Genomic DNA, 11,377 nt, shown 5'->3' with positions numbered 1-11,377 from the left:
GCTCCGGCGTAACTACAAGCGCTGGCACGAAGATGAAGAACGCAAGAGCAGAGAAGGCCATGAGACGACGTCAATCAACAGCGCGCTGACTAGGACCGCGCCACGAGAGGAGCGGACTCTACAAGAAGTGAATGTAATTGCAGCACCTGCCAGCCTCGGCCGTACAGCGTTAGGACAGACTAGACCCGGCCTAGCGGAGAGCTCTATGATAGCAGTGACGTGCGGTCCATATCAATTGCTTACATTGACTTTGTATACAACAAAGGACTTTGATTGTTTGCAACTCGCCCATCGCTTGCGACACCATTATTAATTCAAATTTAAGTACTGTCAATCTGTTTTATTCAAATAAAGACTATTAATGTGCTTTGCTTGAATTGTTGCACAGCTTTCCGGGAGGGCGTCATCCTCTGGGCACCCTATGGGTGAGGAGTGGCAGAAGCCCACAGGAACACACTCTTAATGTTAAAGCTCTTTAAAGTTCGTCCAGTTTTAAAATATACGATCCTATTATAAGGAATGAAGGCCACAGATTGATTCTCCTCTTGCTGCGTCTCTAAGCATGGTCCAAACTCCACAGCTACTTCTCTGACTGCCCATTTTCCATAAAATACACTAACGGCATATAAAATTGCTACACCTAGAAGAAATGCAGATGATAAACGGGTATTCATTGGACAAATATATTATACTAGAACTGACATGTGATTACATTTTCACGCAGTTTCGGTGCATAGATCCTGAGAAATCAATACCCAGAACAACCATCTCTGGCCGTAATAACGGCCTTGATACGCCTGGGCATTGAGTCAAACAGAGCTTGGATGGCGTGTACAGGTACAGCTGTCCATGCAGCTTCAACACGATACCACAGTTCATCAAGAGTAGTGACTGGCGTATTGTGACGAGCTAGTTGCTCGGCCGCCATTGACCAGACGTATTAAATTGGTGAGAGAGCTGGAGAATGTGCTGGCCAGGGCAGCAGTCGAACATTTTCTGTATCCTGAAAGGCCCGTACAGGACCTGCAACATGCGGTCGTGCATTATCCTGCTGAAATGTAGGGTTTCGCAGGGTTCGAATGAATGGTAGAGCCGCGGGTCGTAACACATCTGAAATGTAACGTCCACTGTTCAAAGTGCCGTCAATGCGAACAAGAAGTGACAGAGACGTGTCACCAATGGCACCCCATACCATCACGCCGGGTGATACGCCACTTTAGCAATCACGAGTGCACGCTTCCAATGTGCGTTCACCGCGATGTCGCCAAATACGGATGCGACATCATGATGCTATAAACATAACCTGGATTCATCCGAAAAAATTACGTTTTGTCACTCGTGCACCCAGGTTCGTCGTTGGGTACACCATCGCATGCGCTCCTGTGTGTGCTGCAGTGCCAAGGGTAACCGTAGCCATGGTCCCCGAGCTGATAGTCAATGCTGCTGCAAACGTCGTCGAACTGTTCGTGCAGATGGTTGTTGTCTTGCAAACGTCCCCATCTGTTGACTCAAGGATCGAGACGTGGCTGCACGATGCGTTACAGCCATACGGATAAGATGCCTGTCATCTCGATTGCTACTGATACGAGGCCGTTGGGATCCATCACGGCGTTCCGTATTACCCTCCTGAACCCACCGATTCCAAATTCTGCTGACAGTCATTGGATCTCGACCAACGCGAGGAGCAATGTCGCGATACGATAAACCGCAATCGCGATAGGCTACAATCCGACCTTTATCAAAGTCGGAAACGGTACGCATTTCTCATCGTTACACGAGGCATCACAACAACTTTACACCAGGCAACGCCGGTGGACTGCTGTTTGTGTATGAGAAATCGGTTGGAAACTTTCCTCATGTCAACACGTTGTAAGTGTCGCCACCGGCGCCAACCTTGTGTGATTGCTCTGAAAAGCTAATCATTTGCATATCACAGCATCTTCTTCCTGTCGGTTAAATTTCGCGTCTGTAGCACGTCATCTTCGTGTTGTAGCAGTTTTAATTGCCAGTAGTGTAGTCATCAAATGGTCAAGTTCTTCGGTTAAACTGCCCACGTCGGAAATAGTATATGCTCTGCGTACCTGATTCCTAAGGACACCACTGCGTTCGTATGGTGGATGAAAGTCTTAGCATGTAGGTATCTATCGGATCGATCGGAGTGCGTCGCTTTTCGTTGAACTCTAGGTCCCGGAGTACCATTTCGTTGTTTGTAAAGCATGATGTCCAAAATTGAAAGTATCCCGTCACTTTCAGTCTCCTTGATAAATTTAATGCTGATGTGAAAGTTGAAGTGGTCCAAAAATCTTTTAAGAGTATCACATCTATGTGGCCAGACGAGAAAGGTATCATATACATACCTCCAGAAGTACGTTGATCGAAAAGCCGTAGTCCTCACTTCCATATCGTCAAAGTCCTCCTTAAATAAATTGACGACTATGGGCGATAAAGGACTACTCGTCCACTCAGTCGTTCATATTAAATGAAAAATATGTGGACGTCAGTTCATGACGTCAAAGCTCTTCCAACTCTTCACGCAGATTTTCGCTAAACAAATTCTGTGACTCCTCAGGAGGAACTTGTGTAAACAGAGATACCACAACAAAACTCAGTACTAAATGCAAAGGACAGTGCTTCAAAGATTTCAATCGTCGAATAAAATCCACTGAATTGGAGATATGGTGTTCACATATACCATCATATGGGCACTGGGTGGGCCCATAGTGGCGGTATTGCAATGGGTATGAGTAGTTCTTTAGTTTATTTATGGAGGACGTGGCGATACGGCCCTATGGACTTCAGCTTAGCCACCAGTGATACTTTTTTCGTCTCGCCACATAGAGGTGATACTCGTAACAGATTTTTGGACCACTTCAGCTTCTATCTCAGCATTAAGTTTACCTTGGGCATTGAAAGTGATGGGATGCTCCCATTTTTAGTTGTCATGGCTTAAAAATAAGACGATGGTACTTTCGGACATAGTGTTCAGGAAAGTTGACGTACTCCGATCAACTCGATCGATATCTGCATGTTAAGAGTTGCTATCCAACAGTCCACCATACCATCGAAGTGGCGTCCTCTTTAGGACTCTGGCAAGCAGAAAATTTATTCCATTTCCGACGTGTACAGTTTAACCCAGAACTTGCAAGTTTGATGACTGTTTTGTGGAAAATGGATAATCTGAGAAGCAGATACGTCGGGCTGTGGAGTCTGGGCCATCCACAGTGGTGCATGGGAAGGAAAACAGAGCCGTGGCCTTTATTCCTTATGCTCGGGTCATATATTTTAAAACTGGATGAAATTTAAGGAGTTTTAACATAAAAGTGTGTTCCGTTCACCTTCGAAGACTAGGGTACTACTCGGCTCTTTGAAAGATGATTTGGGGTGTGGAAAGCCTGGCGTACGTAAAACTCAATGTCATTGTGTGAAGGCTTCTACCGGCCTTGCGATTCGCACGGTTCATGAGAGGCGCGTGGAACATCGCAGTCCTACTAGGGTACAACAGGCAGAAAAATCGACCGTATCAGAACATTACTCAAACGAGGGACACGAGATGAAATTTGAGACGACTGTGATAATTGCCAATACTTCCAATTTTTGGAACAATGTCTATAAATAGGCAAATTAAATTAGGTTGTTGCACCAACAGCGGAAGCAGGGCCTGTTTGGAACTGGTGGTAGTCTATACTTTTTTTTTAATTTTTTTAAATCCTGAATTTAACTCATCTAGGAGTTTAGAGAAAAATATGTATACGCCTTTTCTAAATTTGTAGGGTTTACGATTGATCGATGTCCAGTAAGATGCAGTCAACATAAAAAATGATTTCATTTTAGTTTGAACAAATGTTAAACATAATTGCTTGGGATATATACAAACGTAATATGCCATAGAGTCCAAATATTCAAAACTCTTATGTCTGACAAAGGACTTCTACTTTTATAACTATACTCAGTAGCTGTAGCTCGATAATGTAAACCACAGGGGGACACAAATCTGCTTAATGGGCGGCTCAGACAGTAAAAAGAACAGAGTTTGCGCTCTGGAGGATGTTGACCTTGTAGCTGCTTGCACAGCCTGTCGTAACAACTGGAGAACCAGATGTGAACTTGTGACATTGTTGTGGTGTCTAATCTCGCGTTCTATTCAGTGCATTAACTTATGGTGATAAATTAATATGATTAATTATATTCCTTTCATTAGGTTATACCTAGGAAACAAAAGTAATTGCTTTGACATCTGATAACTAACACTCCTTTGACTATTACCTGTAGCCATGGAAATACTGTAGCCAACACGTAGCATGCGTGAGACTGGTTCTGATCTATCTTCCTACCAAAGTTGCGTTAAGGACACTCTGTGAGTGTAATAAGAATTTGGGGTTGAACCTGCGGCCTGCAAGGTAGGAAGATACCATCCCAAAAATGCAGAGTTCAGAAGAATTGAAGCAGTGTGGACAGTGATTTAATCAGACAATGATCTCAATGTCGGTTCCACTACACTCCCTGTAAAGGAAACGTTATCACTAACAGAAATTTGTGTACGGGTTCAGACGCAACTATATGTTAGCCAAAAAATGAAAATCTTAGATTTTCATTGTTAAGGCTTTTCCTTACTCTAAGTATGACTACATGACATCGAAATGTTAGCATAATTACTTACAGAATGGTAAAATATTGATACTGAGTTTTCACAACAGTGAAGCGAAATTCCTAACTATTATAAAGTTCTATAATTGTAAAATGGTTGATGACCGTGCTAGGGGTCGATAAAAATACAAAGAAATTAAATACACATGGGGCCAAAGATATCAATTACGCTAAAATTCACAATGAAAGTACCCATAAATGAATGGGGATCGGTAAACAGCCATCAAAAAGAAGTACACAATTAAACCAATTCATAACTGTCCAATGATTGATCAATCCTTTTCGCTAGAACAGACATTTTGTATTTCTGCTTCAATTAGGCCTGACAAAACGTGAATATGTTTAACTAAAGGCTACGGTTGAATGTACAATATATAGGGAGACTACCGCACTTCCGAGTGTCCATTGAATATCACTTGCTGCCGTGGCGCGAGCTTGCATGTGTTTACCTTGCGTCAGCAGCAGCAGTGGCGGCTGTCGGAGCGAGCAGTGAATTTGAGAAACTATTCCAAATTTCTCTCGACTGTTAAACACCAGTCGGATACATTTCCTACTTCTTCGGTGAAGCCGAGACCCCTAGTTATTCCCTTGCTAATTAGCATGGTACATGCTATTTTGCTGGGATAGCATGTACGTCGTTTCCCTCAAATCGCTCGTAAGCGTTAACTCTCCGTGCTCGGTGCGATTCTCCATACTAGAGAACTTTGCAGTTTAACTCTTTAAGAGTTAACACGAGCTTGTGAACAAGTATTCGAGTAACGACACTCGCAATCGTCCCAGTGTAGCGCGAGTCGCCTTGCTCAAACAATCGATGATTTTCTGCAAGAGAAGAGCAATTTACTCTGTCTGCAGTTTGCCTATATCAAAGCTGGTGGTCACGCGTTTTCTTTCTGGCCAATAAGGGCGTTCGTACTTGTTATAACTCCAGCCACTAGAGTTTTTGTAGCCTATCACAGGAGTTGTTTTTTTCGTACAGCAGAGTTTAACTTTTGCTACAAAATACTGAGATAAAAAGCTTTTTCTTTCATGTGAGTAGTAACTCAGGTGGCTATGTTTTGAGTTGCGTTTCTCTGGACATTTTGTCTGGGATCTCCCGCCGTGTTCCTGTAGAAAGGCGTTCCGAAGGGTCGTCGTTAAAAACCGGGACAAGGAGTGCTTTTCCCAGCAGTGTACGCAGTAACAGCGGCATCTTATTGTCTCCACTAGGTATCCTGTGGCGAGAGTTTTTTAGTTGTTGTTTATCCGTGCGGGACAGCACGCCATCGTAAAATTCTCCTTTCCCTCAGAACTACATCTCGTAGCTCGCAAAATTTCAAGTAACTATGTCGTGTGACATGTCGAGGTAACCGGAATGGTTTCAGGAATTCAATATAAGATGTGTTAATTGTTTGACACCTTACAAACATAAAATCTTATTTGGAATACAGCATGACCAATCAATGACAAACTAACTCTGGGTTAAGCACAGAAATAAATGGATAAATGTAACTCACCTTTAACAAAACATAGGATCATGTGTTCTTACATACCTGAAATGTCATTCAGCAGATGATGTGGAGGCGTGCATCTCTTTTCGCTGAAGAAGATGAGCTGTATTTGGTGCGATCGATCTCGCACTTCCAATTCGCAGAACTGCTGTGAGATGTGCGTTGATTAGAGTGTCTCTTCATGGAGATTTATTTATTTTTATTAGAGATAACAGTTTTTCACACAGATATGTTGTGCCGAACAGCAATTTGGCAGCTATTTTGTTCATATTTGGGAGATCTGTTTGCGAAAAATGTTCATAAAATGTGAGAGGCATGTTCATGAATCATATTTAGCCTTCAGTTCACTATTACAGTGATCTGTTACCAACTCGCATTGTAGAGCAGACGGAACGTCACCATGGATTACAGTAGTTGAAAAGGGCGCAGAAAACACTTTCAGATGCATCGATAAATCGTCCAGACCTCTAAATTGGATGGAAAATTCCTTCACAAGACTTACAAGAGTACCTGAAAAGTCTGCAACTGATCTTTAGACATATTTCCATACTGACAATTTGGGAAAATGGTCTACCTCACTTTTCGACATCTGATTGCTAAAGCTCCAACAGTAATGTCTACAAAAGGAGTAGTAAGTATGTTGCTTCCCTGCAACTTAAGATTAAGTTTATTCATATGCGGGCAACGGCCTTGCCGCAGTGGATGCACCGGTTCTCGTCAGATCGCCGAAGTTAAGCGCTGTTGGGTGCGGCCATCACTTGGGTGGGTGACCATCGGGGCCGCCATGCGCTGTTGCCATTTTTCGGGTGGAGTCAGCCTCGTGATGCCAGTTGAGGAGCTACTCGAACGAATGGTAGCGGCTCCGGTCACAGAAAACCATCATAACGACCGGGAGAGCGGTGTGCTGACCACACGCCCATCCTATCTGCATCCTCAGCTGAGGATGACACGGCGACTGGATGGTCCCGATGGTCCACTTGTGGCCTGAAGACGGAGTGCTCTTTTCTTTATTCATATGGAATGTGATGTCGGTGAGAAATGCTACCTCATTAATCCATTTAGGGTCAGTGAATTCATAGACGGGACACCCCTTCATTTCGATGAATAGAACTACTTCGGCCAACGAATCAGAAAAGAATCCAACATATTACCTCTACTAGAGCCATCGAACTTCACAAAAGTAAGCAGTTCCACCAAATTCACACTCGATATTCTTGAGTAGGGCTTTAAATTGTCTATGCTCCATGACCCTTAAAAAATTAGCTGTTCTCACTACTAATGTCATTGCATTCTCCAATGTGACATTTTTCGCGCACAGGTTTTGTTAATGAATCAAACAATGCACAGGTATGAAACTCACTTCGTGGTGCAGTAGTTTGCTTCTCAGACGACCTAGAAGCCCTGCTCTACATCCGACCATGCAGGGTGCTCCATCAGTGGCAACTGAAACGAGCTTTTCCCACGGTAAACATTCTACATCTACATCTACATACATACTCCGCAAGCCACCTAACGGTGTGTGGCGGAGGGTACCTTGAGTACCTCAATCGATTCTCCCTTCTATTCCAGTCTCGTATTGTTAGTGGAAAGAAGGATTGTCGGTATGCCTCTGTGTGGGCTCTAATCTCTTTCATTTTATCCTCATGGTCTCTTCTCGAGATATACGTAGGAGGGAGCAAGATATTGCTTGACCCCTCGGTGAAGGTATGTTCTCGAAACTTCAACAAAAGCCTGTACCGAGTTACTGATCGTCTCTCCTGCAGAATCTTCCACTGGAGTTTATCTATCTTCTCCGTAACGCTTTCGCGATTACTAAATGATCCTGTAACGAAGTGCGCTGCTCTCCATTGGATCTTCTCTATCTGTTCTATCAACCCTATCTGGTTCGGAGCCCACACTGGTGAGCGGTATTCAAGCAGTGGGCCAACTAGTGTACTGTAACCCATTTCCTTTGTTTTCGGATTGCATTTCCTCAGGATTCTGCCAATGAATCTCAATCTGGCATCTATTTTACCGACGATCAACTTTATATGATCATTCCATTTTAAATCACTCCTAATGCGTACTCCCAAATAATTTATGGAATTAACTGCTTCCAGTTGCTGACCTGCTATATTGTAGCTAAATGATAAGGGATCTTTCTTTCTATGTATTCGCAGCACATTACACTTGTCTACATTGAGATTCAATTGCCATTCCCTGCACCATGCTTCAATTCGCTGCAGATCATCCTGCATTTCATTTTCCACGCACTTGATGTCTTTGAGAGGATATGAATCAAGGAGTTTCTCCCTTACTACTAAGTTTGTATGAACACCTCTAATAAATATGGTCAGCTGGGCTTTGTCCGATAAGTTAGTACTGTCATCTAATTCAATAGAAAACACCAAGTCTTTCTAAATGACATCCTTTAATTGTTCCACAATATAACCCGACAAATATTCGATATGGCAAGTTATAGTGCGCCGCAACAGACTCAGACTTGCGAAAGAGGGCGTCACATGACGGGTCAGCGTGACTATAGCGTCAAAGGGGGCTGGCAGCGCAGTTGAAGCAATGGCAAAAGACGGCATCTGACAATTAGCGAGCGGCTATGATGCACTGTGCTGATGTTCTTCACTGCAACATGGCCCAGAGACAACGTATGGATGACTTCACGTGAGGAATTATTATCGGGAAACTGGACGATGGACCCTGTGTGATAATTGTAACTCAGAAGTTTGGTAATACCAACGGCCTAGTTTCATGTGTTTGGGATGCGTTCCGAACCACACATATTGCTGCCCAAAGGAACAGAGGTGATAGACCAAGGTCAACTACAACAGCAGATGAGCACAACTTTGCGCTACAAGCAAGAAGGAATTGTCGTCAAACAGAGGGCTCAACTGTAACGCATTTAACAGGAATGCATGGAACTCATCGACTCCATAGAGGCAGCAGGTTCTCTCTGCCAGACGCCCAGTACAATGTGTTCCGTTGATATTCGCATTTCGGCGACACTGTTTCCTATGGTACTAAGAACATAGGGACAGGACCAAAGGTGTGTGTCCTTGCGTGCTCTTCTCGGCTGAGGGAGTATTCAGTTGAGTATTGATTCTGGACAGACTTCATGTGGCGGGATTTCGGAATAAGTAATGCACCCAGAAACATTGTCGAATATGATCGTGTTGATGGTCAAGGTGTTTTGTCGTGGTGAGGCACGATAATACATGTTTTTAGTGACCTCCAAATCTTTGTAATTGTAGCTCTGTACTCCTCCCCCTTACGCGTCTTTTCGGGGCTGCATTTGACCCTTACTTCATTTTCTTTGATCACAGTGCGCAACAATATCGAACAGTGTAGGTGAAGAGCTCTAGAGAGGATATTCGGCGAATGGACTGCCCAGCCACTGTTAATCTCTGGAAGCTTGCACATCTGTGCAACGCTGCACTCGCAACCAAAGGCATCGGTGCCCGGACGTGTTCTTTACTGCTTGAAAATGATAAAAGGTTACTCACGGAAGTGGAAGCAATGCAAAACACTTTCTTCAGTTACGAACGACTTTAGTATCATTGTGTATCAAATAGTCGTCAAGTCTAGATATTCCATGGTGAATACCTTTCGTTGCCTTGGACTTCTTGAATTACCTTACATTCATTGTTGTTAAAGTATGACTTTCAATAAAGGAGAAACTCGTGTTAAAAGACGATAAGCCATGACACTTCAAAGAGAGGCCAAGGGAGATAAAATTAATTTCGCCGCATAAATGACTACGAAATTGTATCAACACTTATAGAACTGTAACTAAACACAGGAACTAGCGATTGGCAGCCAGTGATGAAGTGAAAGGAGAATGTCCGGAGGAAGGTAGATGGCGAAGGGGTCTGCATTGTGTCTGCCAGACATGAAATGAAGAATACTGTTTGATTATATTGAGCAACACACGTTGAACAAAACGAGTTTAGGAGAAGCTTTTAGGAAGATATGATAATCCGCATTTCAGATTTCTCACTGGAAGTCCCCAGAAGCAGAGCTTTTGCATCACATATTTCCCATTGCATTGTGCATTGTTACTCGAAGAAAAGAGTGTGATAAACATGGCAGTATAAAATGATCATACCACATAACTATGAAATATTCCGCAATGAATACACATAAGCAAGAGGAAACGCCTTATGGATAAATCTTAACCACGGACAAAATTTACGATCTCGAGGAAAATGGAAGAGAAACGAAGGTTCCGAAGAAATTGTAAATGAGGATGTGACGGAATTCTTCTGACGTGTTTGCTTACACTTCTTTCTCTCTGTTTAGTCATTATCTTCTATGTTACCTGAAATATATATATTTATGAGCTGTAATTGTGTGTTTTCTGTGGGTGCCATGCCCAAAGAGATTAATACCTCTGTGATACCAGAGGAACAAACAGTTGAAGAGCAGTAGAGCGTGATGGCGTGAGATTTTCTGGGCGTCATATGTATGAAGAGCCTTGACTTAAATGATTCAGTGACTAATATTTTGTAAAGTCGTATAGCATTGTTGGCTCAGGGATCTAACGACATCAATAGATCAGACGCTTTGAATTCATTCAGGCTAAAACACGAGAGCTTAAATTAAGGCACACAAATAACAATGCACAGTGAAACAATAAGAGTCAATGCCGGATGTCACACCAAAGCCAAATTCCAAAACTACCCAAGCAAAACCGACATCCTAAATGACACTAAAGGGGCAAAGAAGAGAAAAATTTACTGTGGAACCAACGATCTGTTTATTCCACATCATACAGAATGTTAGAATAACAAGACAAAGAAATTCAACAGCATTGATAACCTAATTTTGACGAAGCACACTTCTATCAGTTAGATCTTTTTCATTTGAAATCTCTAGACCCAGCAACAGCTTCATTTACGCGAAATCGATAGGCAACTCAAGTAAGCCAGCCCTGCCTTACTTGTACACACTTAGCACAGCAAACCCGCACTCCTCTGTAGTGCCCGAAAACATGCCGCATCAACCCACTGTTCACTTCCAGCTACACTGCATAAGACTTCGTACGTAATGATATGGAGGGGTGGACTTCAGAGTGGTCTGGTAAGTTTCGTCGTAGGAAAGCTGGACAGGATCAGAAATGATCAGCTGACAACTTAATACAGTAAACAGAAGACTGTCGATTGTAGTCCGGGAGGGGGGAGGGGAGGGCGGGGACCAACCCTCCACTTTGCATTTTATGAGAGGAGCCAATCAGCTGTTCCAAATCTCCTTAA

General features: G+C 43.1%; 1 pseudogene; it reads left to right on the top strand.

Moving 5' to 3' along the window:
• The first annotated feature begins 6,811 nt into the window (after positions 1–6,811).
• LOC124803920 lies at positions 6,812–6,929 on the top strand (annotated as a pseudogene).
• The last annotated feature ends 4,448 nt before the right edge of the window (positions 6,930–11,377 follow it).

Source organism: Schistocerca piceifrons, chromosome 6 (assembly GCF_021461385.2).
Source record: "Schistocerca piceifrons isolate TAMUIC-IGC-003096 chromosome 6, iqSchPice1.1, whole genome shotgun sequence".
Lineage (NCBI taxonomy): Eukaryota > Metazoa > Arthropoda > Insecta > Orthoptera > Acrididae > Schistocerca > Schistocerca piceifrons.
The sequence above is the reverse complement of the archived record's forward strand: the minus strand, read 5'-3'. Positions and strand labels throughout refer to the sequence as shown.